A 26,360-nucleotide genomic window follows, 5' to 3' on the forward strand; every position below is an offset into this window, starting at 1 on the left:
GCTGCATTATTCTCTAATGAGGATTATGGGGTGTATTATACTATATGTGCTATATGGGAGCTGCATTACACTATATGGGGGTTGCATTTTACTCTATCAAGGACTATGGGGAGTGCATTATGCTATGAGACCTGCATTATACTATATCGAGCACTATTGGGAATGCATTATACTATGTGAAGGACTATGTGGATTATTATTCTATGACTAGTGCATTAAAGTATATGGAGGACTATGGGTGGTGCATTATACAATATGGAGGATTATGGGAAGCATTATACTATATTGAGGAATATGGGGAGTGCGTTATACTATGGGGAGAATATAGGGAGCATTTTATACTATATGGAGGACTATGGGGAATGTATTGGACTGTGGGATGCATTATACTATGTAAAGGACTATGGAGTGCATTATACTATGTGGAGGACTGTGGGGTGTATTATACTATGTGGAGGACTATGGGGTGTACTATTTTATGTGGAGGATTATGGGGTGTGCATTACACTATGTGGAGGACTATGGGGTGTATTATATTATATGGAAGACTATGGCACATATTATAATAAACAAGCAAAGTGTTGTCTACTCATCGAGTGATTGGATTATTTATGCCGGAACAAACATCATTGTTCTCAGCAGCATATTTCCTGGTGAAAACTGCTGCTGATAGCATGATACTGTGTTGGGACAGATTGATCTATTAGTGATTGTTCTGTCCTCATCATTGTTAACAGGGTTACAGACTGTTTAGAAAGGATCGTAAAAATCGGAGTGGAGGAGGGGTTTGTTTTTATTTAAAGTTTGGTCTAAAGTACACTTTAAGGGAAGATATTAGCGAAGGGAATGAAAATGTTGAGTCCATATGGGTCGAAATACATGGAAGGAAAAATAGTAAAATTCTCTTTAGAGTGTGGTGTAGTGACCACTATGTCAGCTAGGGGGCGCTGTGTGGGTGTCCCAGGACGGGTGTACAGGCACATTCAGTGTGGTAACAGGAGCAGGGTCCTAAATGGCCATTATGGGTCTCAAGGTGGGTGGCCTTGGGATGTAGGCTCGAGTATTGATCAGCAGAGGTACTGCTGATATTTCTGTTACACTGTGTCAGGGAAGCCTGTGTGTGTCTATGTGCAATACAACCTTTAGTGATGTCATAGCCATGTGCTCACCTGTGGGTGTGGTTACAGGGCTATGTAATTGATGTGTTTGGCACATGTGAGAGAGTGTGAGGGAGTCTGTCAGAGTGTGGACAGACTTCCATGTGTCCAGGTGGGACCCTACAGAAAGTGGTCTGTGTTCTAAGGAAGGAGAAGCCTTCCTGTGTCTGCGGCTGCAGATGGAGCGCTGCTCTGGACATTGCCCTGGCCTTGGTATGTTAGTTGTATATGGGGAGGACTACACCTCCCAGCATGTGCTGAGACTCTCGGTCCGAGTCTGAAGCCACGGACGTTTATGTTCTTTTTTGCCTAAGCTAGAGGCTATTTTGGTAATATGCAGATTTATGGTTTATGGAGCAAATAAACCTCATGAACTTTGGGAAGAACCTGTCTCATGATTGCCTCCCGCTGCACTTGAGCGAGTCACATCCCTACAAGGGTCTTTTACAAACCCCCAAATATAACAGAAATCATGGAAAGTTTACTAAGGCAGATAGATGAAGCTGCAACCCATAATGAGGTCCTTGTTATGGGGGACATTAACTACCCGGATATTAACTGGGAAACAGAGACCTGCGAAACCCATAAAGGCAACAGGTTTCTGCTAATAGCCAAGAATAATTATCTTTCACAATTGGTGCAGAATTCAACCAGAGAAGCAGCACTTTTAGACCTAATACTATCTAACAGACCTGACAGAATAACAAATCTGCAGGTTGTTAAGGGGCATCTAGGAAATAGCAACCACAATATTGTACAGTTTCACTTGTCTTTCGCTAGGGGGACATGTCAGGGAGTCACAAAAACACTGAACTTTAGGAAGGAAAAGTTTGACCAGTTTAGAGATGCCCTTAATCTGGTTGACTGGGACAATGTCCTCAGAAATAAGAATACAGAAAATAAATGGGAAATGTTTAAGAACATCCTTAATAGGCACTGTAAGCGGTTTATACCTTGTGGGAATAAAAGGACAAGAAATAGGAAAAACCCAATGTGGCTAAACAAAAAAGTAAGAGGGGCAATTAACAGTAAAAAGAAAGCATTTAAACTACTAAAGCAGGATGGCACCGTTGAAGCTCTAAAAAACTATAAGGCTACTTTCACACTTCAGGTTTTCGGCGTCAGGCGCGATCCGGCGTCGTGCCGGAACGCCGGATCCGGCAAATGTTTAGTAAAACCGGATGTGACGGATCCGGTTTTCTGCCGGATCCGTCTTTTTATTGACAGACAAAACCGGATCCGTCTCATCCGGTTCATCCGTTTTTCTATCCGTTTTTCGACGGATTACGCCGGATCCGGTTTTTAAAATTGACCCTTGTGGCCTTCCGAACGGGATTGGCTACTGGAAAACTATATATAGCATGTTCCTACAGCCCTTCTTTGACAGGTTGTAGAGGAGAAAGTGCAGGTTGGAGAGAAGAGCAAGTTACTGGCGAAGATGGATGTTGTCATTGGAAATATTTTGAAGAATTTGGCGGATTTTATAGCGGAGGCGAATCGTTTGAGGGTGATTGTTCTGGAGAAGGAGAGAGCGAGACAGCAGCGCATCAGGCATCGTAGACGACGTTTGTGGATCCACCCCATCACAGCCAAGAGAATGACGCGTGGGGTCTATTCTATACTCTGCATGGACCTTCGACGAAACCCGGATAAATTTTTTGGATATGTTAGGATGAAAATGGAGAATTTTGATTACTTGGTGGAGCGCATTGCACACCTCATAAGAAAAGCGGACACCTATTGCCGCTTCTCTGTTTCACCCACAGAGCGTCTGATGGTGACTTTAAGGTAAGCCACATTTATTGGATGTGATCGCATCAGAGCACACTTTCACTGCAATCTTGTTGGTGGTAGTTTGTATCTCCAAGTGTTATAGCTCAGTTTTGGTATGTAATGCTGTGATTTAAAACTAATTTATTGTTTTTTAATTCCCCACAGATTTCTTGCAACTGGAGAATCCCTTTCGTCACTGCATTTCCAGTACAGACTCGGGATTTCCACCATATCTGGAATAGTGAAGTACACATGCCGTGCACTGTGGGACTCCTTAGCTGAAGAGTTTTTACCAGAGCCCACAACAGAGAGGTGGATTGAAATTGCTGACAAGTTTCAACAGATATGTCAGTTTCCCAACTGCTTGGGCGCTGTGGACGGGAAACATATCCGCATTGTAAAGCCAGCTGGATCGGGATCGGAATATTTCAATTACAAGAAATATTTTTCAATTGTCCTCATGGCCATCGCTGACGCGGAATACAAATTTATTGCGGTTGATATTGGGGCCTATGGCCGCTCCAATGACTCTCAAGTTTTCAAACTGTCTGCCATGGGGCGTAAACTGTATGGAAACACCTTCCAGTTCCCACCACCTAGACCGCTGCCGCAAACATCTGGTCCACCTATGCCATTTGTCTGTGTAGGGGATGAAGCCTTCCAGCTGTCAGAACACCTTTTGAAACCGTACTCTAGCAGAGGATTGACAAGACCAAAACGCATTTTTAATTACCGCCTCACAAGAGCAAGAAGAATGGTTGAATGTACCTTTGGTATTCTGACAGTCAAATGGCGGGTCCTATTGACTGCGATCAACCTCAAGACAGAAACTGTGGACGAGGTGATCAAAGCGTGCGTGGTACTCCACAATTTTGTTATCTGCAAGGAACCCATTTCCATTGAGGACACCTCTGAAGAAACCACCTTGCAAGATTACCATGACATTACCACTAGAAGTTCTGTGACGGTTTCAGTAATGAGGGACAATTTTGCACTATACTTTATGTCACCTCAAGGCAGAGTACACTGGCAGGATGACAGAGTGTGAAAGATTTGTGCCCAACCAAACTTGTGTACCTTCTGTACCAACAGTATATACCTTTGCCAACCGAAGTTGGCTATCTTGTCATGGTCTCTATTTTTAGCTTTAGGCCACAGGTGTGTACCTGGTTGTGTTTTATGCAAAGTATTTCACCTTTTAACAAAAGTTGTGTACATTGTTATGAAATCACCAACAATAAACACAACTTTTTAGGTGAAATACTTTGCTTCAAACACAAACAAGGAACACAACTGTGGCAAAAAGCTAAAATTTACCCACAGTTATATACCTAGTTTAGAATACTATTTCACCTTTTAAATACCCTGTATTTAACCTTTTTCGCCGCAGAAAGAAATGACAGACAACCAGTGTAAAATAATTTAACTTTTATTGAAAAATGTTTTTTTTAGTAAACTTTTTTAAAATTTTAATAAAGCTTTGAAACCATAAAACTGGTCATTTTTATTTAAATACACACATTATAAATCTGTGTAGTGTGTGGTGGAAATACTGCTGTAGGGGCTGCGGGACACTTCGACACTGGGAGTGTGGAGAGAGGACTGGGATCGTGGTGGGGAAGGAACAGTTAGAGGTGAAGGTGTGGAAAAAACTACAGAATGGGTGGACATGTGGGAAGCAGAAGAGGTGGTGGGTGGTGGAGTGGAGGGTTGGGCAGGGACTGTAGGAGCAGATGATGTTGATGGCAAGTTGTATGGGGAAGGAGTTTGGTACGGGGCAGGTTGCTGGAAGTGGGGAGATGTCTGGTACGGGGCAGGTTGCTGGAAGTGGGGAGATGTCTGGTACGGGGCAGGTTGCTGGAAGTGGGGAGATGTCTGGTACGGGGCAGGTTGCTGGAAGTGGGGAGTTTGCAGGTACTGGGGAGTTTGCAGGTACTGGGGAGGTTGCTGGTACTGGGGAGGTTGCTGGTACTGGGGAGGTTGCTGGTACTGGGGAGGTGGATGGTGCTGGGGAGGTGGATGGTATGTAATAGGAGGGTGAGGATGGAAAGTGGCTGGAGGGGGTGTAGATGTAATAGGAGGGGGAGGATGGAAAGTGGCTGGAGGGGGTGTAGATGTAATAGGAGGGGGAGGATGGAAAGTGGCTGGAGGGGGTGCAGGTGGAGGAACTACTGTGGTGGGAGGAGGAGGTTGGGAGGTAACTTGCTGGAGAGCAGCGTGGCATGAATGCATTACATGCATCTGCTGGGCAGGAGAGAGCATTTCCATGCGCTCCACAACAGACCTGAAAAAGGTGTGGTTTGGCGAAGATCTTGCTTCTGAATGCATGGTTTGCAGAAGTGTCTTCACCTCCAGAATGCTGGAGTTGATCTGCTGATAGCCTGCGGAGATTTGCTCTGACAAGACTTTTAGACAGTTCTGGAAAGATGCATTCAGATGCAAGAACTCTGGCGCATAAGTCTTTTCCTGACCCCTCTGCCGCTGCCGCCCAGTACCCGCAGGTGTACTAGAGGTGGCAGGGGCAGAAGTGTGGGGTAAAGGGAAAGCGATCTCCTCACCAGCAGCTTCATGTAATGTAGGCGGCCACGATGCTCCTGTGCTGGTGGATGGGACAGATGGGTCGAATGTGTGGGAAGGCTGGGAAGGTGCAGATGTACCGGGGCGGTCGAAGTGTCCCTCGGTGCCGGTCTCCTCAGGGATCGCCTCAGAAGGGTCCATTCGTGCAGGCTCCCGAGTGCTGCTCACCGTGCTGTGGAATAAAGAGAAAAAAAAACAATTAAAATAGTGACATGGTATGGTAAGTTACATCTAAACATTTTTTTGTCACATGTGGTGTGTAATATTTACCTTCTGGTGAGCATTGTCTCCCGGAGGAACGACAGGGCTCGTGCGCACTTGTACTTGCTCCTGCGTCCTCCAGATCCACTCGGGGCCCGCATCTCTTTATTGAACTCCTTCTTGAAACGATCCCTCACAGACTGCCACCGCTTCACAATTCTCTCCCCTGAAACGAGAAAGGACAAAGTGGTTAGTATACAACATCAGTGTTTCCCAAACTCCAGTCCTCATGGTCCCCAGGGGTCATGTTTTCAGGATTTCCAAAGTAAATAGAAATCCTGAACACATGATCCGTGGGGACCACGAGGACTGGAGTTCGGGAAACACTGGTTTAAATCAAGCAACCGGTACTGTATATACTTACGCTCTTTAATCTGGGCCCGAGCTTCGAGGTCCTCCCAGCGGTCCACAAGGATCATATGATTCTATGATTCTATGATTCTATTCTATGATCATATGATTCTATGATTCTATGATTCTTTAATCTGGGCCCGAGCTTCGAGGTCCTCCCAGCGGTCCACAAGGAGCGAACAGATTTCCTCCCAGAGTCGTCGGGTAACGATCAGGTCAGCGTGGCGTCGGTCAGCCATATTCCAGAGCGGCTCCCTTTCTCTGACGAGATCGATGAGGCGGTCCACATCAATCCCTCCATCCTCACCGTCAGAGTCGGGAGCACGCTGTGAAGGCTGTTAAAGAAAAAGACAAAAATAACATAATTAGCCTCCACAAAAGAAATGAAATAAAAAGTGCAAAAAAAACAAAGCAAAAATATTTATTACTTACACGCTGGTGACCTCCGCGTTGCTGTCGCCGACGACCCTGGGAGGCACTGCGAGGACCTCTTGGCCGAGCACCAGATTGGGAAGACTAGAGAAGAAAACAAAAAATGTTATGTCTTTGGATGTAGGCATTTGTTTGCTGTGTGTGGTCTGCAGAACATTGTTTTCTATGTGTTGTGTGTAGTGTGATGTTGTGTTTCTGCGTTTGATGCAAAAAACTTACCAATTGTGAGCCCACTCCAAGTGTCTGTCCACCCCTTCCTTCTTCTTCTGGGAGCTCCTCTTCATCTTGTGATTCCTGTTTTGAAATAAAAGGCAATGAATACACATATATTACAGAGATGATGGATTTTGGAAATAAAAACTTACCGTCAAACGCTGACGATGCGAGGGAGGGCTCCCTGAAGATGTGCTGTCTTCCTCATGGCCAGACTCCATGGCTGTGGGTGGTGTTTCTGCTGCTGCCATTGCATCTATTGGGCGGCTGTTGAATAAAGAGAAACAAAGGGCCAATGAATATCTTGATATTCCATAGCCCTAGTTTGGAGGAATGGGGGATTTGATAATTACCGTCTCTCATCTGCTGCTGGACTCCCCTCCCGCTGTTCAGCATGCTGCTCCATTTGGGGTGGTGCTGATGGTGCTGCTGCTGCAGATGTCTGCTGCCTTCTCCTGCTCCTGGTTCTTGGCTTGGGTGGCATGTTGGGTGTGGCTGAGGGTCCCATTGTCTTGCTTTTACAGTATATATGTCCAGTGGGCAGAGCTACTGAGCATGTTCAGACCAAAGAAACCGGATCCGGCGCATTGCGGCGCTCATAGGCTTTCATTGTATGAAAAAGCCGGACACGCCGGATCCGGCGTGTCCGCCTTTTTCGACGGATACAAAAAACGTTACAGTCAACGTTTTTTCCAGACGCCGGATCGCGTCACATTGCCGGATCCGGCGAAAATCGGATGAAACGCATGGCCATCCGGCTTGATCCGGCTCTAATGCAAGTCAATGGGGGGGAAACCGGATCCGGCATTGCATTTCGACGGATCCGGTTTTAGTCAAAAGCGCCGGATCGCGCCTGAAGCAGAAAACCTGATGTGTGAAAGAGGCCTAAGGAGGAAAATTCTTTATGTAAAAAAAAAAATTAAAGCTGCCAAAAAGGAAACAGAAGCACATTGCTAAGGAGAGTAAAACTAATCCCAAGCTGTTCTTCAACTATATCAATAGTAAAAGAATCAAAAGTGAAAGTGTAGGCCCATTAAAAAATTTTGAGGAAAGTATGGTTGTAGATGAGGAAAAGGCTAATATATTTAACACCTTCTTCTCCACGGTATTTACGGTGGAAAATGAAATGCTAGGTGAAATGCCAAGAGACAAAGAAAACCCTATATTAAGGGTCACCAATCTAACCCAAGAAGAGGTGCAAAACCGGCTAAATAAGATTAAAATAGATAAATCTCTGGGTCCGGATGGCATACACCCACGAGTACTAAGAGAACTAAGTAATGTAATTGGCAAACCATTATTTCTTATATTTAGAGACTCTATAGCGACGGCGTCTGTTCTACAGGACTGGCGCATAGCAAATGTGGTACCAATATTCAAAAAGGGCTCTAAAAGTGAACCTGGTTGGTAAAATATTTGAAGGGTTTCTGAGGGATGTTATTCTGGATTATCTCAATGAGAATAACTGTTTAATGCCATATCAGCATGGGTTTATGAGGAATCGCTCCTGTCAAACCAATCTAATCAGTTTTTATGAAGAGGTAAGCTATAGACTGGACCAAGGTGAGTCATTGGATGTGGTATATCTTGATTTTTCCTAAGCTTTTGATACTGTGCCACACAAGAGGTTGGTGCACAAAATGAGAATGCTGGGTCTGGGGGAAAATGTGTGTAAATGGGTAAGTAACTGGCTTAGTGATAGAAAGCAGAGGGTGGTTATAAATGGTATATTCTCTAACTGGGTCGCTGTGACCAGTGGGGTACCGCAGGGGTCAGTGTTGGGACCTATTCTCTTCAACATATTTATTAACGATCTGGTAGAAGGTTTGCACAGTAAAATATCGATATTTGCAGAGGATACAAAACTATGTAAAGCAGTCAATACACGAGAAGATAGTATTCTGCTACAGATGGATCTGGATAAGTTGGGAACTTGGGCCAAAAGGTGGCAGATGCAGTTTAACAATGATAAATGGAAGGTTATACACATGGGAAGAAGCAATCAATATCACCATTACACACTGAACGGTAAACCACTGCGTAAATCTGACGTGGAGAAGGACTTGGGGATCCTAGTTAATGATAAACTTACCTGAAGCAGCCAGTGCCAGGCAGCGGCTGCCAAGACAAACAGGATCATGGGGTGCATTAAAAGAGGTCTGGATACACATGATGAGAGCATTATACTGCCTCTGTACAAATCTCTGTTTAGACCGCACATGGAGTACTGTGTACAGTTTTGGGCACTGGTGCTCAGGAAGGATATAATGGAACTAGAGCGGGTACAAAGGAGGGCAAAAAAATTAATAAAGGGGATGGGGGAACTACAATACCCAGAGAGATTAGCAAAATTTGGATTATTTAGTCTAGACAAAAGATGACTGAGGGGCGATCTAATAACCTTGTATATGTATATAAGGGGACAATACAAATATCTCTCCTAGGATCTGTTTATACCAAGGAAGGTGACGTCACAAGGGGGCATTCTCTGCGTCTGGAGGAGAGAAGGTTTTTCCACCAACATAGAAGAGGATTCTTTACTGATAGGGCAGTGAGAATCTGGAATTCCCTGCCTGAGGAGGTGGTGAAGGCGAACTCAGTCGAAGGGTTCAAGAGAGCCCTTGATGTCTTCCTGGAGCGTAACAATATTGTATCTTCCAGTTATTGTTAGGTTCTTTAGAAGGACGTAGATCTGGGGATTTATTCTGACAGAATTTTATAGGCTGAACTGGATGGACTAATGTCTTTTTTCGGCCTAACTATGTTACTATGTATGTTCTTAAGCTGGTGTAAGGAGGCTGGGAAACAAGTGTTGAACGACTTCAGTATTGTCGATCACGCTAGTTTAACAACTTGAACTCAGCTCATGTAAATACAACTGAAATATTTCTGTGTGATGGTACAATATGTTAGCATTTGAGGCCCCACTTTAGTCCTTTGCCTAGGGCCCCACTTTGTCTAAAACCAGCCCTGCATTTAGTATATGTATCACGTAACTCAATTAGTCTGTTGTATACCTTTTCTGTACTTTCATGCCATAGGTTAGAAGGATTCTTCATTTTCTAAACATTCAGCAGTAATTTGTCGCTCATCAGCCTCCAGGCTTTCTACTTACTGGAGGGGCAGTCAGACTGGACCAGTGGCAGACTTTGCTGCTAGCTTGAAGTGTGCACTGTCTCTTATGCTGTTTATACAGTGAAGGAAATTATTTGATCCCTTGCTGATTTTGTAAGTTTGCCCACTGACAAAGACATGAACAGTCCATAATTTTAAGGGCAGGTTAATTTTAACGTTGAGAGATAGAATATCAAAAATAAGATTCAGAAAATTAAAAATTGTATAAATTATATAAATTTGTATTTTGCAGTGAGAAATAAGTATTTGATTCCCTAACAACCATTACAGTTTCAGGCTCCTACAGACCAGTTAGACATTCCTAACTAACTCGTTATCTGCATTAGATACAGCTGTCTTACCTTTATTGAAAACTCCTGTCCACAGACTCAATTAATCAAGCCTATAACCTGCAGTAACCACCGATCGACCAAACCGCTGCATGACCAGCTCTACCCTCGCCTACTGTATTCTCACCCATCCCTTGTAGATTGTGAGCCTTCGCGGGCAGGGTCCTCTCTCCTCCTGTACCAGTTATGACTTGTATTGTTTTTACATTATTGTACTTGTTTTTATTATGTATACCCCTCCTTACATGTAAAGCGCCATGGAATAAATGGCGCTATAACAATAAATAATAATAAGTCAGATTTTAACCTCTACAACATGGGCAAGACCAAAAAAGTTTTATAAGGATGTTAGGGACAAGATCATAGACCTGCACAAAGCTGGAATGGGCTACAAAACCATACGTAAGGCGCTGGATGAGAAGGAGACAACTGTTGGTACAATAGTAAGAAAATGGAAGAAATACAAAATGACTGTCAATTGACATCGATCTGGGGCACCATTCAAAATCTCACCTCGTGGGGTATCCTTGATCATGAGGAAGGTGAGAGATCAGCCTAAAACTACACAGGAGGAACTTGTTAATGATTTAAAAGCAGCTGGGACCACAATCACAAAGAAAACCATTGGGAACACATTACGCCATAAAGGTTTATAATCCTGCAGTCCCCGCAAGGTCCCACAAGAAGGCAGATGTGCAGGCCTCTCTGAAGTTTGCCAATGAACACCTGAATGATTCTGTGAGGGAATCGGAGAAGGTGCTGTGGTCAGATGAAACACAAATTGAGGTCTTTGACATTAACTCAGCTTGCCATGTTTGGAGGAAGAGAAATGCTGCCTATGACCCAAAAAACACTATCCCCACTGTCAAGAATGGAGGGGGAAACATTATGTCTTGGGGGTGTTTCTCTGCTAAGGGCAGAGGACTACTTTATCACTAATGGGACAATGCCATGGGAGCCATGTACCGTAAAATCCTGAGTAACAACCTCCGTCCCTCCGCCAGGACATTAAAAATGGGTTGTGGCTTGGTCTTCCAGCAAGACAATGAACCAAAACATACAGCCAAGGCAACAAAGGAGTGGCTCAAAATGAAGCACATTATGGTCATGGAGTGGCCTAGCCAGTCTCCAGACCTTAATGCCATAGAAAGCTTATGGAGACAGTTGAAGCTCCGAGTTGCCAAGCGACAGCCTCAAAATCGTAATGATTTATTGATGATCTTCAAAGAGGAGTGGACCAAAATTCCTCCTGACAGGTGCGCAAACCTCATCATCAACTACAAAAAACATCTGATTGCTCTGCTTGCCATCAAGGGTTTTGCCACCAAGTATTAAGTCTTGTTTGCTAGACGCAAATAAGTTTATATAATTTATACAATGTGATTTTCTGGATTTTATTTTTGATAGTCTCTCTCTCAATGTTAAAATTAACCTACCCTAAAATTATAAACTGTTCATGTCTTTGTCAGTTTGCAAACTTAGGCTAGTTTCAAACTAGCTTATGGAGGAGCTGCGGAGGGATGCGGACTTTCTCCGTGAAGCTCCGCCCATGGCCATACCTCCTCCATTCAGCTCCGCTTCCATCATCATGCGGCCTGCGTACCTTATCTTTAGAATTAGGTACGCAGGTCATGCCGATGTATGCGGATGCCTCTGCATGCGTCGTTTTGACGGTGCGGCGACCTGCACCGAATGCAACGTGTTACCTAATGCTAAAGATAGGATATGCATGCTGATGGAGGCGGAGCTGACCGGAGGAGGTGCGGCCATGGGCGGAGCTTCACGGAGGAAGTCCTCATTACTCCGCAACTTCTCCATACGCTAGTGTGAAACTAGCCTTACAAAATCAGCAAGGGATCGAAAAATTATTTCCTTCACTGTATGAGGCATATTTGCCACTGCAGCATCATCACTGCAGTGGCATTGAGTTGGCTGGATCAGGAGCAGAGCCATCATCGCCACCCTGCGCACCTGTGCAAGTGCTGGGGCTCTGAACAAACCGGGGTCCCACTCGCCATCAGGGACACCGGCAATGCTGGCACCAGGCCCCCCTCAAATGCTCACCTTTCCCTATACCATGCTGCTCTGGTCCCTTCAGTCTTCTGACTCTGACGTCTCAGTGCAGATGGCAAGAGGACATCACTACAGGCCCCGAATCCATCCGTATATACCAAATGTTTGTCCGAAGCAGTCCTGGGTTGGTAAGAACACCAATCCACACTGCGTCTTCGCAGTAAGTAACCCAGCATGTGTAACAAGGTGGCACGGGTTGGTCATCATGGCCGAGTTTACTAAGACACAGTCAGTGAGCACCCCAGCCCCTTGCATATGCAAAGACAAGTGAAGTCCCAGTCCTGCATTACAGTCAGTTACCTTCCTCACTCGCTCACTTCAGCCACTGGGGTTAAGCACGCAGGAAGACACCACAGGCACAGTTCTGTTCCAATGGTAAAACTTTACAGCAGATAATATAATGCTTCCTGCTCTGTCCCTGCAACTTCATGAGCCTGTCCAGCAGCACTAGCTCCCAACCAAGTCTGGAAGCCACATAAAGTCCTTCTGGGGATGGTCCCACACTATTAGAGCCCGTCCACACTGCTTCACCAGGTGGTGAAGAGCGTCCTGCCCTGGACAAGCCTGCCCGGGCTCTCCTGTAGGAACAGGAAATTCCTGCCCTGTCAGCCTGCTGGATCGGCCTCTTTTATTAACTCCTTCTATCCCTGATCTAGTTTAATACAAATATATACAACACATTTCACATTACACTGTACACAATACACATAACAGGACAATATATAAGAACACTGAAGAACCACACATAACAATAAAACAGCAATTAACAACAGTGTGCCTATGGACACAAGGATCAGGAGAGAGGGGGATTGTGAGGGACCCCGCCACCCCCTTACACTCTCCCTGCTAAAATATGGTCATCCCCGACCATAACGGCACCGTTAAACCTCAGATGTCATATGTAAAACAGTAATAACATTTTTACAGTCCTTAAGTGAAATTGCCGGTAGGTCAGATGCAACCTCAGCTCCACTGGGTTGGAGCCCTGGAATCATTGAGTGCAAGTTTCTCTTAAAGGGGTTCAACAGACCCCAGTCGCCTGGCTCCTAGGACCCATTTCAAACATACTGGTCCAATGGCCACTCAACACTAGTCCTCATAGTTCTGACTCAGCTTGCTCCTCAGGTCCTCCTGCTCAGCTTCTCCCCCTCCCTCCTTTAACCAGATTATGGGTTTACTATAATGTTGGTGGTCTGTTTTTTAACGGGGTAACAGTACAAAGTTAAAAGAAGGGGCAAAGTTCAAGGTTAAAATAGTACAATTCTTAAAGCAGCCGCCCTCAGTCCATAGCAACCAACCCTCATAGGGTTTCAGTCCCATAATCCAGCAGGGGATGCGCAATGGTGCGCAAAGAAACTTGGAGGAGGGGGAAAAACAAAGTCTTTGTTTTTCTGTGAAAGTGATGGACACCACTGACATCTAGTCCTGGTGTCTTTCAGGGCTCCTTGCCCCTGAGAGATGCAGAGCAGTCTCTTCACTTACATACTTTTACTCAACTGCAACCAGCACAACTTTCTTAAAGGGACCACATCAGTCAATACACGGCCGCTGGTTAGAATAGTTGACCGCATTTGGACCTTGCACAACAATATGGGGTGGTGAAGAGTGTCCTGCCCTGGGCAAGCCTGCCCGGGCTCTGCTGCAGGAACAGGAAACTACTGCCCATAACAGCAATAAACACCAGGGTGCCTATGGACACAAGGTTCACGAGAGATGTTCGTGAGAGTCACCGCCACCTCCTTACACACGCACCTCACTATATTCTGGCGCCAAAAGACTTAAGGCTGGGATAGTGCTTGTAGTTAGATAGATAGGTATATTGACTGTTAAGGACACGTTTATTGCCAAAACTTTCAGATTTGCTGCCACATTTCCGGTTTGTTCCATAGCTAAGAATCCTAATCTAAACCTAGGTGCAGACACGCCACGCAATGGACCCCAGACCAAACGTAAACTTCCTTTTATTTCAGGAGAGAGAGTTTATGTGGGACATTATAAAACGGGGCAGCTGTTCAACTTTGATAGACTTTGTTCACGGCTAATTCAATAATTTAGATGGTTAATTTTGGGGTATTTTCAATATAATTGAGGATGGATTATTCCTCTGAATTCATTGACATCACATCAGGATGGGAGAGGGATATTTGTTTGGGGAATAGAAGTAAATATTTGTAAGATTGTAAACTGCTGTGCTGAACCTCAGGATAGCCCATACGTTACACTCATAATTAATCCAGTCTCCATGGTGTAAATAGGTAAAGGGCGGCCGGTTTAGACAGGCACCCCAGTGGGTACATTTATAGAAAATACAGTAGGTACAGATAGTTTGCGTGCTGTGCAGCACAGAGGTCTCGGCCTTCTGGCTAAATGTCTATATAATGTTTTTTTTCTTAATATTATGTATGGTCTGGTTAAATTACCCTCATAACTAAGTAAAGTAGTTACGGAGCGTGGCCTATGTAGGAGTTGTTTTTTTCTCGCCCGTGACTCTGCTGTATCCTGAAGAACATCCTCCAGTGCATGACTTACATGGGGCCCATTATACTGTATGGAGCACTATGTGGGGCCCATTATACTGTATGGAGCAATATGTGGGGCTTATTACACTGCATTGAGCACTATATAATCATATGGGATAAATTGAGTTACAATATACATATTCCACTTACTCTCAAAAGTACAATAGAAGGCATAGAGAGAGAAACAGCTTTTTCAGATCCCATTAACTTCCATGTAAAAATGTATAGAAAAATGTCAAAGACAACTTAAAGTGAAAAATACAAATTGTCTTATATTAAGTATAGCACACACATAAATACATAGTACAAAACTAGTGCTCATAAACAAATAACATCCAATGGAACAGGCAGACAGTAATATAACCATATACTGTAGCACTGGAGGGCATAACAACAAATAGATCTACTCAGGCATACATATTTTGTAAGTAGTTTTTAACAATAAAGTGCATAGTGCAATTAATCGCAGACTAAATAACCTGAGATCTCATCATTAAATGAAGGGAAGGATTAAAAAAGGGCTACAAAACAATTTCCATACATAACATGTAACAACAAAGGTGGTATCAGCAACAGGATATAATCCAATCTAATATAAAAAGCTCAAGTGTGTGTGTGTATGTATGTATGTATGTATGTATGTATGTATGTATGTATGTATGTATGTATGTAAGTGTGTATGTCCGGGATTGGCATCCGCACAGTCGCAGCTACAGCCACAAAATTTGGCACAGTCACACGTCTGGACCCCGAGAGTGTCCTAGGCTATGTTGTGAGGCGAAATTTTAACCCCGCGCGTTCCAATTCACCAAACAGTTTTGCCCCCAATCTACATAATGGGGAAAAAGTGTGTGTGTATCAAGCCCCACCCCTCATTATGATGTCATAATGGTTGCCATGGCGACGCTGATGTCATCATAGGTTGCAAGCCCCGCCGCTCATTATGATGTCATAATGGTTGACTATGGGATGGAGGATGTGTGATGGGTATATGGGCACTGGACTATGGGATGGAGGCTATGTATGACGGGTATATGGGCACGGGACTATGGGATGGAGGATGTGTGATGGGTATATGGGCACTGAACTATGTGATGGAGGATATGTATGACGGGTATATGGGCATGGGACTATGGGATGACGGATATGTATGATGGGTATATGGGCACGGGACTATGGGATGGAGGATATCTATGATGGGTATATGGGCATGGGACTATGAGATGAAGGATGTGTGATGGGTATATGGGCACTCGACTATGGGATGGCGAATATGTATGATGGGTATATGGGCATGGGACTATGGGATGAAGGATGCGTGCTGGGTATATTGGCATGGGACTATGGGATGGAGGATGTGTGATGGGTATATGGGCACTTGACTATGGGATGGAGGATATGTATGATGGGTATATGGGCACGGGCCTATGGGATTGTGGATATGTATGATGGGTATATGGGCACGGGACTATGGGATGGAGGATAATTATAATTTGCTATAACTAACCACAGTTAGGTACTATGCCCGGGCAGCGCCGGGCTCTTCAGCTAGTAGTAAATAATGGCCAAAAAGTCAATCGTAGACATCCAATACCACCACAATCCTTCTTACCCATGCCAGAGCCCACTCCAGAGCGCAAGTGCCCCGACGCGTGTTTTGCACTGCCCCCCCCGAGAAAGCCACAGCGAAATGCGCGTCGGGGCACTTGAGCTCTGTTGCTGATACCACCTCTTTGGTGTTACATGTTATGTATGGAAATTGTTTTGTAGCCCTTTTTTAATCCTTCCCTGCATTTAATGATGAGGTCTCAGGTTATTTAGGCCGCTATTAATTGCACTATGCACTTTATTATTAAAAACTGCTTAAAAAATACATATGCCTGAGTATCTATTTGTTATTATGCCCTCCAGTGCTATATGATTATATTGCTGCCCGCCTGTTCCATTGGATATTATTTGTTTATGAGCACTAGTTTTTTTTACTTTGTATTTATGTGTGTGATATACTTAATATAAGACAATTTGTATTTTTCACTTTAAGTTGTCTGACATTTTTCTGTACATTTTTTACATGGAAGTTAATGGGATCTGAAAAAGCTTTCTGTTTCTCTCAATGCCTTCTATTGTATGGAGCACTATGTAGGGCCCATTATACTGTATGGAGCACTATGTGGGGCCCATTATACTGTATGGAGCACTATGTGGGGCCCATTATACTGTATGGAGCACTATGTGGGGCCCACAATACTATATCGAGGACTATTTGGGCCCATTATTCTGTATGGAGCAATATATGGGGCTCATAATACAGTATGGAGGACTATACTGCTCAGTCTAAAATGAAAAGACTGCAGTCACTCTGTGTGACTGCAGACTTTTGAATCCCCCAAGAAGGAGCACTTAGTACAATACATGGAAGACCCAAAGGATAAGTATCTTGTTAGTTGTTTTTTCACAAGTGAGGTCTTTTATATTCAATGGTTTTCCCTAAATACCCACTAGATGGCAATGTTCACTCAATTTCCTGTCCATCTTAGGGCGCTGCGGGACAGATGTTGTGGCACCTCATGGCTAGTTTTGGCCACACCCCAATCTATGTCCATTTCTTTCTACCCTGGCAGGAGGAGATGTCAGAGGGCCGCTGGCAGTGAGGGACATTCAACAGACACTCGAGATTGCAAGGTGTAGACCCAAATCCAGGACTGTCTGCTGTATTGGGAACAGTTGGGACTAGAGATGCAGCATCTCAATCAGTGCTACCTGGCGGATGGACGAGAGGCCATGAATCTCTTACCTTTCCGCGTCCCTGGCGCAGCTTTTGATTAACCAGGGCTGGCACTACATCATCTGTGTGTCCTGCTCATCTCTAGTTGGGACCTATGGATTTGTTTTTTGTTCCTTCATTCACAGTCGTATCAGCAAGAATTTTCACTTCTTTATGTAGCTTCACTATACGACTGGGTTTTTTTGGTATCTGTAAGGCGGTGTTCACATGTTGCATAAATACTGTGTTGTTGTTTTCTGCAAGTGTCCGCATCAATCTACACAATAATAATATTATGAAAAAGGAGAAGAAAAATCCGATAATAGTGTCCCAGTAAAACAAAGTTAGTGAAACATAATGATATTCTATTAGGATCAGGTGACAAACAGGAAACAAACAATGCATAAAACATAAATTAAGATTGTATATAAAAACAAGGGGCGCACACCCAGGAAATATTATTGAACAATGTCCAGAAGGGAGTTTTTGGAGTTTAGATAGGGTAATTTACTTTGTATATGTAAAACTGGTAGTAATTTGCACAGTTAAGGTCTAATATATAAATCATGCATAGCTACATTACCCATTGGCGTCCACCCTGGAGAGCGAGTTTTGAAATCGTAAGTTCCCATACTACTAGTATATATTCTATTATGATGGCGATCATTACATGTAAAGCGGATGTTAACCTATGCCTGACAGGTGTATAAATATAAAGGCTGATTATGATGTTTTGAATACACAGTTTGCTTTGCACCTATACTTATGATAATGCTTTCTCTACCTTTACCATAGCATACGCCTGTTAAATATCATCAGTTTATTGTACCTTCCTAGTTTGGCTCTAGCACTTTATATTCTTATCCCATGTATATTAGGATAGTCTTGCATTAGCACTTTCCTAAACATAACACTGACTTAAAGCAGCCTTTCAGGGCTTATCGGCAGCATTCTATAATGTTGTATATAAGCTTCCAACCCGACCTTTAAGATAAGGGGTGGTCCGGTCCAATGGGTGTTGCAGGTCTTGGTCCGGCGCCTCCCATCTTCTTGTGGTGCCGCAAGTAAGATCACCGGGCCTCATCAGCTAGTAAATTCTCACCGCAGCTCAGCGCTCCAGACTGCAGGAGTGATTACAGGCTCCTGTGTCAGTGTGTAGCTGGTAGAGTTGAGCGACTTTAGTCGCATCGGGTTTCATGAAGCAAACTTTGTTTCAGATGAAACTGGTCCGACTAGGGCAAAAAAAGTCGGAGCTTCGTCCGAAACCCGACCCCAATGCAAGTCAATGGGGAATAAAAGTCAGCATTGAGTGGATGAATGTCATCCGCTCAATGCCGACTTTTATTTCCCATTGACTTGCATTGGTGTCGGGTTTCGGACGAAACTCCGACTTTTTTTGCCCTAGTCGGACCAGTTTCATCTGAAACGAATTTTGCTTCATGAAACCCGATCCGACTAAAGTCGCTCAACTCTAGTAGCTGGCTGTACTTGAGAGCAGTCACATCAGTGACTGCTCTCAGGCATCAGGATCATCGTGGGACATTATGGATTATTATCTTATTGGTGGACAGGTGAGAAATTAGCTTAGTTACTCACCGATAACGGTGTTTCTCGGAACCCATGACAGCACCACGGAGAGAGGGGATCCGCCCTTCATGGACAGGAACCTACAGATAAAAAGGGCGGTACCTCTCCTCCACCTCCAGTTGGTTACAGAGCATCAGAGGGTCTCCAGGTTAGTTAGACAACAGAAATATATGCACAACATTATAATATTGCTTATTATCAGAAGCACCGTGCCTAAACGGAAACACTCTACTAACAGTAAAACGTGCTCACCACACTCGTGAAGGGGAGGGGAATAAGCGGGTGCTGTCATGGGTTCCGAGAAACACCGTTATCTGTGAGTAACTAAGCTATTCTCTCTCACCCATGACAGCACCACGGAGAGAATTACAGAGATTGGTAGCTTAGGGAGGGACCACCGCCTGGAGGACCCTTCTTCCGAAGGTCAGGTCAGACGTAGAGGCTAGATCTAATCTATAGTGCCTGAAAAAGGTCGAAGGTGATGACCTGGTGGCCGCCTTACAGATTTGTTCTATTGATACCTCAGATCTTTCAGCCCATGAGGTCGCCATCGCTCTTGTGGAATGGGCTCTCAACCCTTCCAGGATGGTATTTTCACTGGATGAGTATGCCAGGGCAATCGCATCCCTTATGCACCTTGCCAGGGTACTCTTAGATGCTTTGAGTCCCTTCCGAGGTCCCTGAAAACACACAGAGAGAGCCTTCCTTCCTATATTTCTTGGTGGCCTCTAGATACTGCACTAGGCACCTCTTCACGTCTAAGGTGTGGAATTTTTCTTCTCCCTTTTTTTTGGGCAGAATGAAGGAAGGAGTACCTCTTGGGACCTATGGAAGTGTGATGACACTTTCGGTAGATAGGGTCATTTTAAAGCCTGACCCGGCCTATCATCTAGAATCTTTGTGAAAGGTGGCCCTACTGATAAAGCTTGCATATCGCTCACTCTGCGAGCTGATGTTAGCGCCAAAAGAAGCACTGTTTTTAACGACAGGATTCTTAGGGATGCTGAGTGAATAGGTTCGTATGGAGGCCCTGTTAGTGTGGATAGTACAAGATTTAGGTCCCATGATGGTAATCTTTGATTAGCCATCAGCCTGGATCTGGATACGGCCTTAATAAATCTGTCACCCAAGGATTACCTACCACATCCTGGTTATAAAGGCGCCCAAGGCCGCTACTTGTACCTTTAATGTGTTGACCGCTAGACCCTGTTCTAGGCCCTTTTGTAGAAATTCTAGGATTTTATCAATGTGAAACCAGTCCTGAACCTTTACCCCCGAAGTGGATAAGAATTTATTTCCACGTTCTCCCGTAGGCTCTCATCGTAACCGGTTTCCTACTTTTTTGTAATGTGGTTATCAGGTTCTCTGAAAACCCTCTGTCTCTCATCAGTGCCCTCTCAAATTCCATGCTGTTAAATGGAGCATCCCTGCCTGAGGGTGTAACACTGGGCCCTGCGATAGGATCCATGGGTCGGTTGCCGAGAGTATTCTTTGCCAGGAGAACCAGGTTCTTTTGGGCCAGAAGGGGGCTATTAAAATCATTCTTGCCCCATCCTCCCTGACTTTTCTTAGCACTGCTGGAATCAGCATGATTGGGGGAAAGGCATATGTTATGCCCTATGTCCATGGGAGTATGAAGGCGTCCAGAGCTAGAGGATTCCCCCTGGGGTCTATGGAGCAGAAAGTTTCCACTTTTTTGTTTCTGAAGTCGGCGAACAGATCTATGTCCGGGGCCCCCCACATTTTTACAATCTTCCGAAAAACGGACGGCTTTAGGACCCATTCCCCTTGTCGTTATTGGGTGCGACTCAGAAAGTCTGCCCTTTGATTCTCCGTGCCCCGGATGTGTAGTGCTGACAGAGATAGTAGGTTTGTCTCTGCTAATTTGAGGACTCTGGAGGATGTGTCCATTAGGGCTTGGGACCTGGTTCCCCCCTGATGATTTATATATGCTATTGTGACTCGATTGTCCGAAAATATGCGAGGAGGCTTCTAATTCTTGAACTCCCCACGCACCCTGGGCCACTTCGTTGTTCATGTGTGCTCCCCACCCCGTGGGACTGGCGTGTGTGGTAACTATGTGTGCTATTTTTGTTACCCAGGGGATCCCTTTGGAAAGGTTGTCTTGGCTCTTCCACCAGGTTAGGGAATGAGTAGTTTTTGAATTTAGGGTAATATGACCCTCTAGGTGTCCCCCTACTGCAGACTGGTTGGCTAGTACATCCCACTGTAGATCTCTCGGGTGTAACTGAGCCCATTGGACTGCTGGCAGGCAGGCGGAGAGAGAACCTAGTCGTGACATCGCTTTTCTTGATGTCATGGAGGGATTTTGGATGGCTCTTGTTACAATTTGAGTAATTTTCTCCTTCTTGCGATCTGGGAGGCGGCACTCTTGAATGTTTGAGTCCAATGTTAGACCCAAGAATTCCTGTACTCTGCTGGGCTCCAATCTTGATTTTTTTAGATTTAGGAGCCAGCCCAGGCCCCGCAGAGTGTCCATCATCCTGTCCCTCTGTTCCCAGCGTTTTTGAGCCGAGCTGCTTGCTATTAAAAAATAGTCCAGATACGGGATTATTATTATGTCTTGCTCCCTTATATGGGCCATCATCTCTGCCACTATTTTGGTAAATACCCGTGGAGCTACAGATATTCCGAATGGCAAGGCTCTGTACTGGAGTTCTCTTATCTCGCCCTTTATCGAGACGGCTAACCTGAGATATTTCCTGGAGTTTTTGTGAATGGGGACTTAATAATAGGCGTCGCTGAGATCTAACACCATCATGAAGCAGTTCGGGATCAGGATTTTGGTGGTGGACCTGATTGACTCCATTTTGAAGCTTTGATTTTTTTTTTAAATTTATAATTGTCCGAAACGTGTCGTCTGTCTTGGTCACCCTGCAGGGGAACCTCCTGGATTACTCCTTTTTCTACCAGGCTTAGGACTTCGTTTTCTAGGGCTTCCTGCTCTTGCATACTGGATCTTAGCGGAGTCATTACATACTTTTGAGGTGGGAGGGAGAGAAAGTCTATCCTTAGGCCCTCCTGGATTAGGGGTTTACTATCCATGGGTTGTTTGAGATTCTTTTCCAGGCTGAGAGAAAAAGGTTTAACCTTCCCCCCACCCTGAGCAAACTGTCACCTAGAGGGATTTTTGTCTCAGGACAAGTTGCTGAAGAGGAACCCTCTATCTCTTCTCTTGTCATCCCACTTTTGCTCTCTCGGTGGTCTCCGCTGAAGAAACTTTCTATTCCGAAAGGGCCTCTTAAATGCTGCAGGCCCTAAATTTGGGAACTCTTTCTTCTTGCCTTGCTTTCTGGAGGATGTCATCTAACGTCTCCCCAAAAAGGAATTTTCCTTCATAGGGGATTGAACAGTTTCATCTTGGTCTGTAGGTCCCCCGGCCAGCTTTTAAGTCATAATGTTCTACGTGCTGCATTTGAGAGTGCTGCTGCTTTGGACCTTTTATAGTTGGTCCACCCAAATCATTAGGGCTCTCGAAGTACATGTTGCCGCTATGGCTGGCCTGAGGTTACCTCCAGCTGACTCCCATGCACCTTTAAGAAAGGTATCTGCCTTTTTATCTAGGGGATCCCTGAGGGAGCCCATGTACTCAAAGGGGAGGGCGAATTTTTTTTTTTTTTTTTGAGGCCTTTGCGACAGCTACATTGAGCTTTGGGGCTTTATCCCAAGATGTAGATGCCTCTTCCTCAAAGGGATATTTCCTTTTAAGGGAAGGGACTGTGGTGTTTTTCCTGTCCGGTTTATCCCATTCTTTTTTGATTAGACCCCGCACATTTTCATTTAGCAGGAACACTCTCCGCTTTTTCTGGCCCAGTCCCCCGAACATTATGTCCTGGACTGTTTTATCGGGCCTAGGGTCCAGCACCCCCATGGTAGACCTTACCGCTTTCACTAGTTTGTCTACCTCGTCTAGGGGGAAGCAGTGACGCCCCTCTGTTTCCTTGTCTGAGGATGAGGAACTGGAATCTGAGGTTTTTGACATGATTTCTCCCGACGTCGAGGAATCCGACTGGGAAAGTCACTATTGTGTCTTTTGTTTTTTGATTTGTCCCTATGCTTAAGGGATGTAAGGGCACTCTGAACCTCCGATTTTATTGCGGCTCTTAGGTCAGAGGCCAAATCCGGAGTTTCCTGACAGAGGATTTCTTTTGTACATGACTCAGTTTTTTCTCCCCAGAAATAGGTAGGGGCCTACTACAAGTGGGGCACTCCCTGTTCTTTTTCCCCTTCTTTCCATAGTAAGGGAAATGGATTTTTAATACAATGGTGAACATTCACGAAGATCACTCACCCAAAAGTATGCGGCTGCAGGTACCGATTCGGGAGATGGAGTCAGGTCCTGAATAGGCTGCTCTCCTGGTGGCGATTTGCTCCTTGCAGCGGACATGCTGCGCTGCGTGGAGTGACTACTGGAAGGACCATCCGTACTTTTGACGATGATGGTGGTGCTGCTGCTGCTGCTAAAGCTGCTGCCTGGCTTGCTGCTCCTGTTGCTGGTCACTATCCCCTTCAGGATCGCTTCCAGCCAGGAGGGCTTGTGCAGCCACCATTTTAAATTTCCTGGCTGAGACGTCACCGCTCCCATCCTGCACCGCTGTCCCCGGGAGAGCGCTCCTGCGCATGCGCCGATTCTCGGGACCCGGAAGCCGGCTTCTACTTCCGGGGTGGCCGCCATCTTGGTACACCTCTGTACCCCGGCGCCGCCCGCATATTTGCCGGGTCCCCGCGAGCCCCGACTTCCTCTCCGGAGCGGCGACTCCGGCGTCTCTCCCGCCCGCTCACCCGGCAGCCCGCATCGGCCCCAGCAGTGGCGGCTTCAGGCACCGCACCTTCCCGAGGCAGGGGCCTCCCCGCTGCCATCACCGGTCAGGCCGGCCCCGGATCCTGGACACACGAAAGATACCGTCCTGTGGGTCCCCCTTCAGGGACAGGAACCCAACTGGAGGTGGAGGAGAGGTACCGCCCTTTTTATCTGTAGGTTCCTGTCCATAAAGGGCGGATCCCCTCTCTCCATGGTGCTGTCATGGGTGAGAGAGAAATTGTTGTTTATAATTTAATTCTCTTACAGGAGACATTGGCTTCAGTGAAATGGGCGATTACGAAAGTATGGTCTAATTTAGATTCAATAAAGAAGTCTGTCATTATTTCAATTAAAGTACTTTATTCTGGCCATGTGTGTTTTTTTATAATATCATTATGGGATTAGTAATGGGGGTGTCTTATAGATGCCTCTCCATTACTGACCCCCGGGCTTGATGTCACCTGACAATAAAGGTAACATCAACCCCCCCAACTTGCCACTTCCACAGGGCAAGTGGGAAGAGCGAAAGTAAGTTCCAGAATGGGCGCATCTTATGGATGTGCCATTTCTGGGGCAGCTGAGGGCTGATGTTTTTAGTCTGGGAGGGGGCCAATAACCATGGCCCCTTCCTAGGCTATTAATATCAGCCTTCAACTGTCAGCCAAGCCTTTGCTGGTTAGATTTTATAGGGGGACCCTACAGTATTTTGTTCTGGGGTTCCCCTGTAAGCTAGCCAGTAAAGGCTAAGCAAACAGCTGTGAGCTGATATTAATAGCCTGGGAACCTTTATGGCTATTGACTCCTTCCCAGAATATTAACATTAGTCTTCGACTTTCCCTATGTTGGTTATGAAGAAGGTGTTGATCCAAGAAATTACATCACAAAACTTTTTTCTATATATCTTTATTTAGCTTAAAAAAGTATTCAATGCTGTGCAAAAACCACAACAAACATGCACCAAAACACGTCTTTTGCTGCCAAAAGATGCAGAAACTTGCAGAAGTTTCTGCAAGCAAATACTCAACATGCGCACATAGCCTAAATGTCAAAGCAAAAGTTAATATGATTCTATGAAATTTCAGCCCTCAGTACTGCTAAAGACGCTGCTGTACTCTGTGGTTTTGGTCCTTTTTTCCCTCATAGACTTCTGGAAAAAAAAAAAAACACAAGAAAAAAAACACTTGCATTTTTAAGTGAAGACTCAAAGCATTTCTGTAGCATTAAAAAAGCAGTTCATATTTGCACCAAAATCACATCAAATATGGAGGAAAATACAAAAGAAACGGAGTGAACACGCAATGATCAGAAGATTGTTATTGCGTTGTGTGGTGCAGACAGTGCTGTGAAAGAAGGCATGAGGGCACAACAAATACATAAAGGATCACTGACTACACACTTAAATAATGACAAAAATGAAAGGCAAGCATAGTATACCAAATGAGTGATAGATATACACTACAGGTTAAAAAGATAATATACTGCACATTACATATCACTCATGGCACACATATGGACCAAATCTGGACCAACTGCAAAACAGTACACCAACAAGCCAACAGAAAACAAAGCAGTCATGAAGTCCAAAGTACTAAACTATCCAAATCTTTATTAAATATAATCAGAAAAGGCAAACATAGGGTAAAATGCAGAAGCAAAATCAGCATCCATACAAAAGGCTAGAAGACCCACACAAAAAAAAAAATCTATTGTATACACCAAATATAGTTCATCCTACAAAGTCCATGTTGTTCAACCTCTGGGGTCTAAATGAAAACCCTACTTTTGTGCCTTTTTTGTGATCGTCTGGCTGCTGTGTATCATGATGTGGCATTTTATCCGCATCCGTTTGTTCTTATTTTGTTTTACTTTTGTACTTTATTTGTTTTATATTTAGGTTTTTACATCTTGAATCACATGGGTATTTTTACGTTTGGAATATATGAATATAGCAGAAGCTCATCTGTCATCTTTATATGAACATGTGAAGGACGAAGAATGGATACAGCATATGTTGTCTTTTTATTATATGTGCTGTGTTTAGGGGTATTCTTTTTATACTAGATTATGGCCCAATGCTATCGCATTGGGAGGATGCAATAACATCACACCTCTTGCCATGTTAACCCTCAACACACACACTCCTCAACACACACTCCTCTCACCATCTCCACTCACGTCCACTCACTCCACATACGACCCCTTCTCTCACTCCATCTCTCATACTCACGCCGTCATCGTCGCTGCTCCACGATCCCCGACATCTTCTTCCGCCGGCGCCATCCTGGATCCAGACATCCTTCCACGCCGGCGACATGTTCTTGCCGCGACGCCATCTTGAGTATCGTGAAATCCTGTGATACTCAAGAT

Source organism: Dendrobates tinctorius, unplaced genomic scaffold (assembly GCF_039654945.1).
Source record: "Dendrobates tinctorius isolate UK_male_01 unplaced genomic scaffold, ASM3965494v1 ptg000270l, whole genome shotgun sequence".
NCBI classification, from domain to species: Eukaryota; Metazoa; Chordata; class Amphibia; order Anura; family Dendrobatidae; genus Dendrobates; species Dendrobates tinctorius.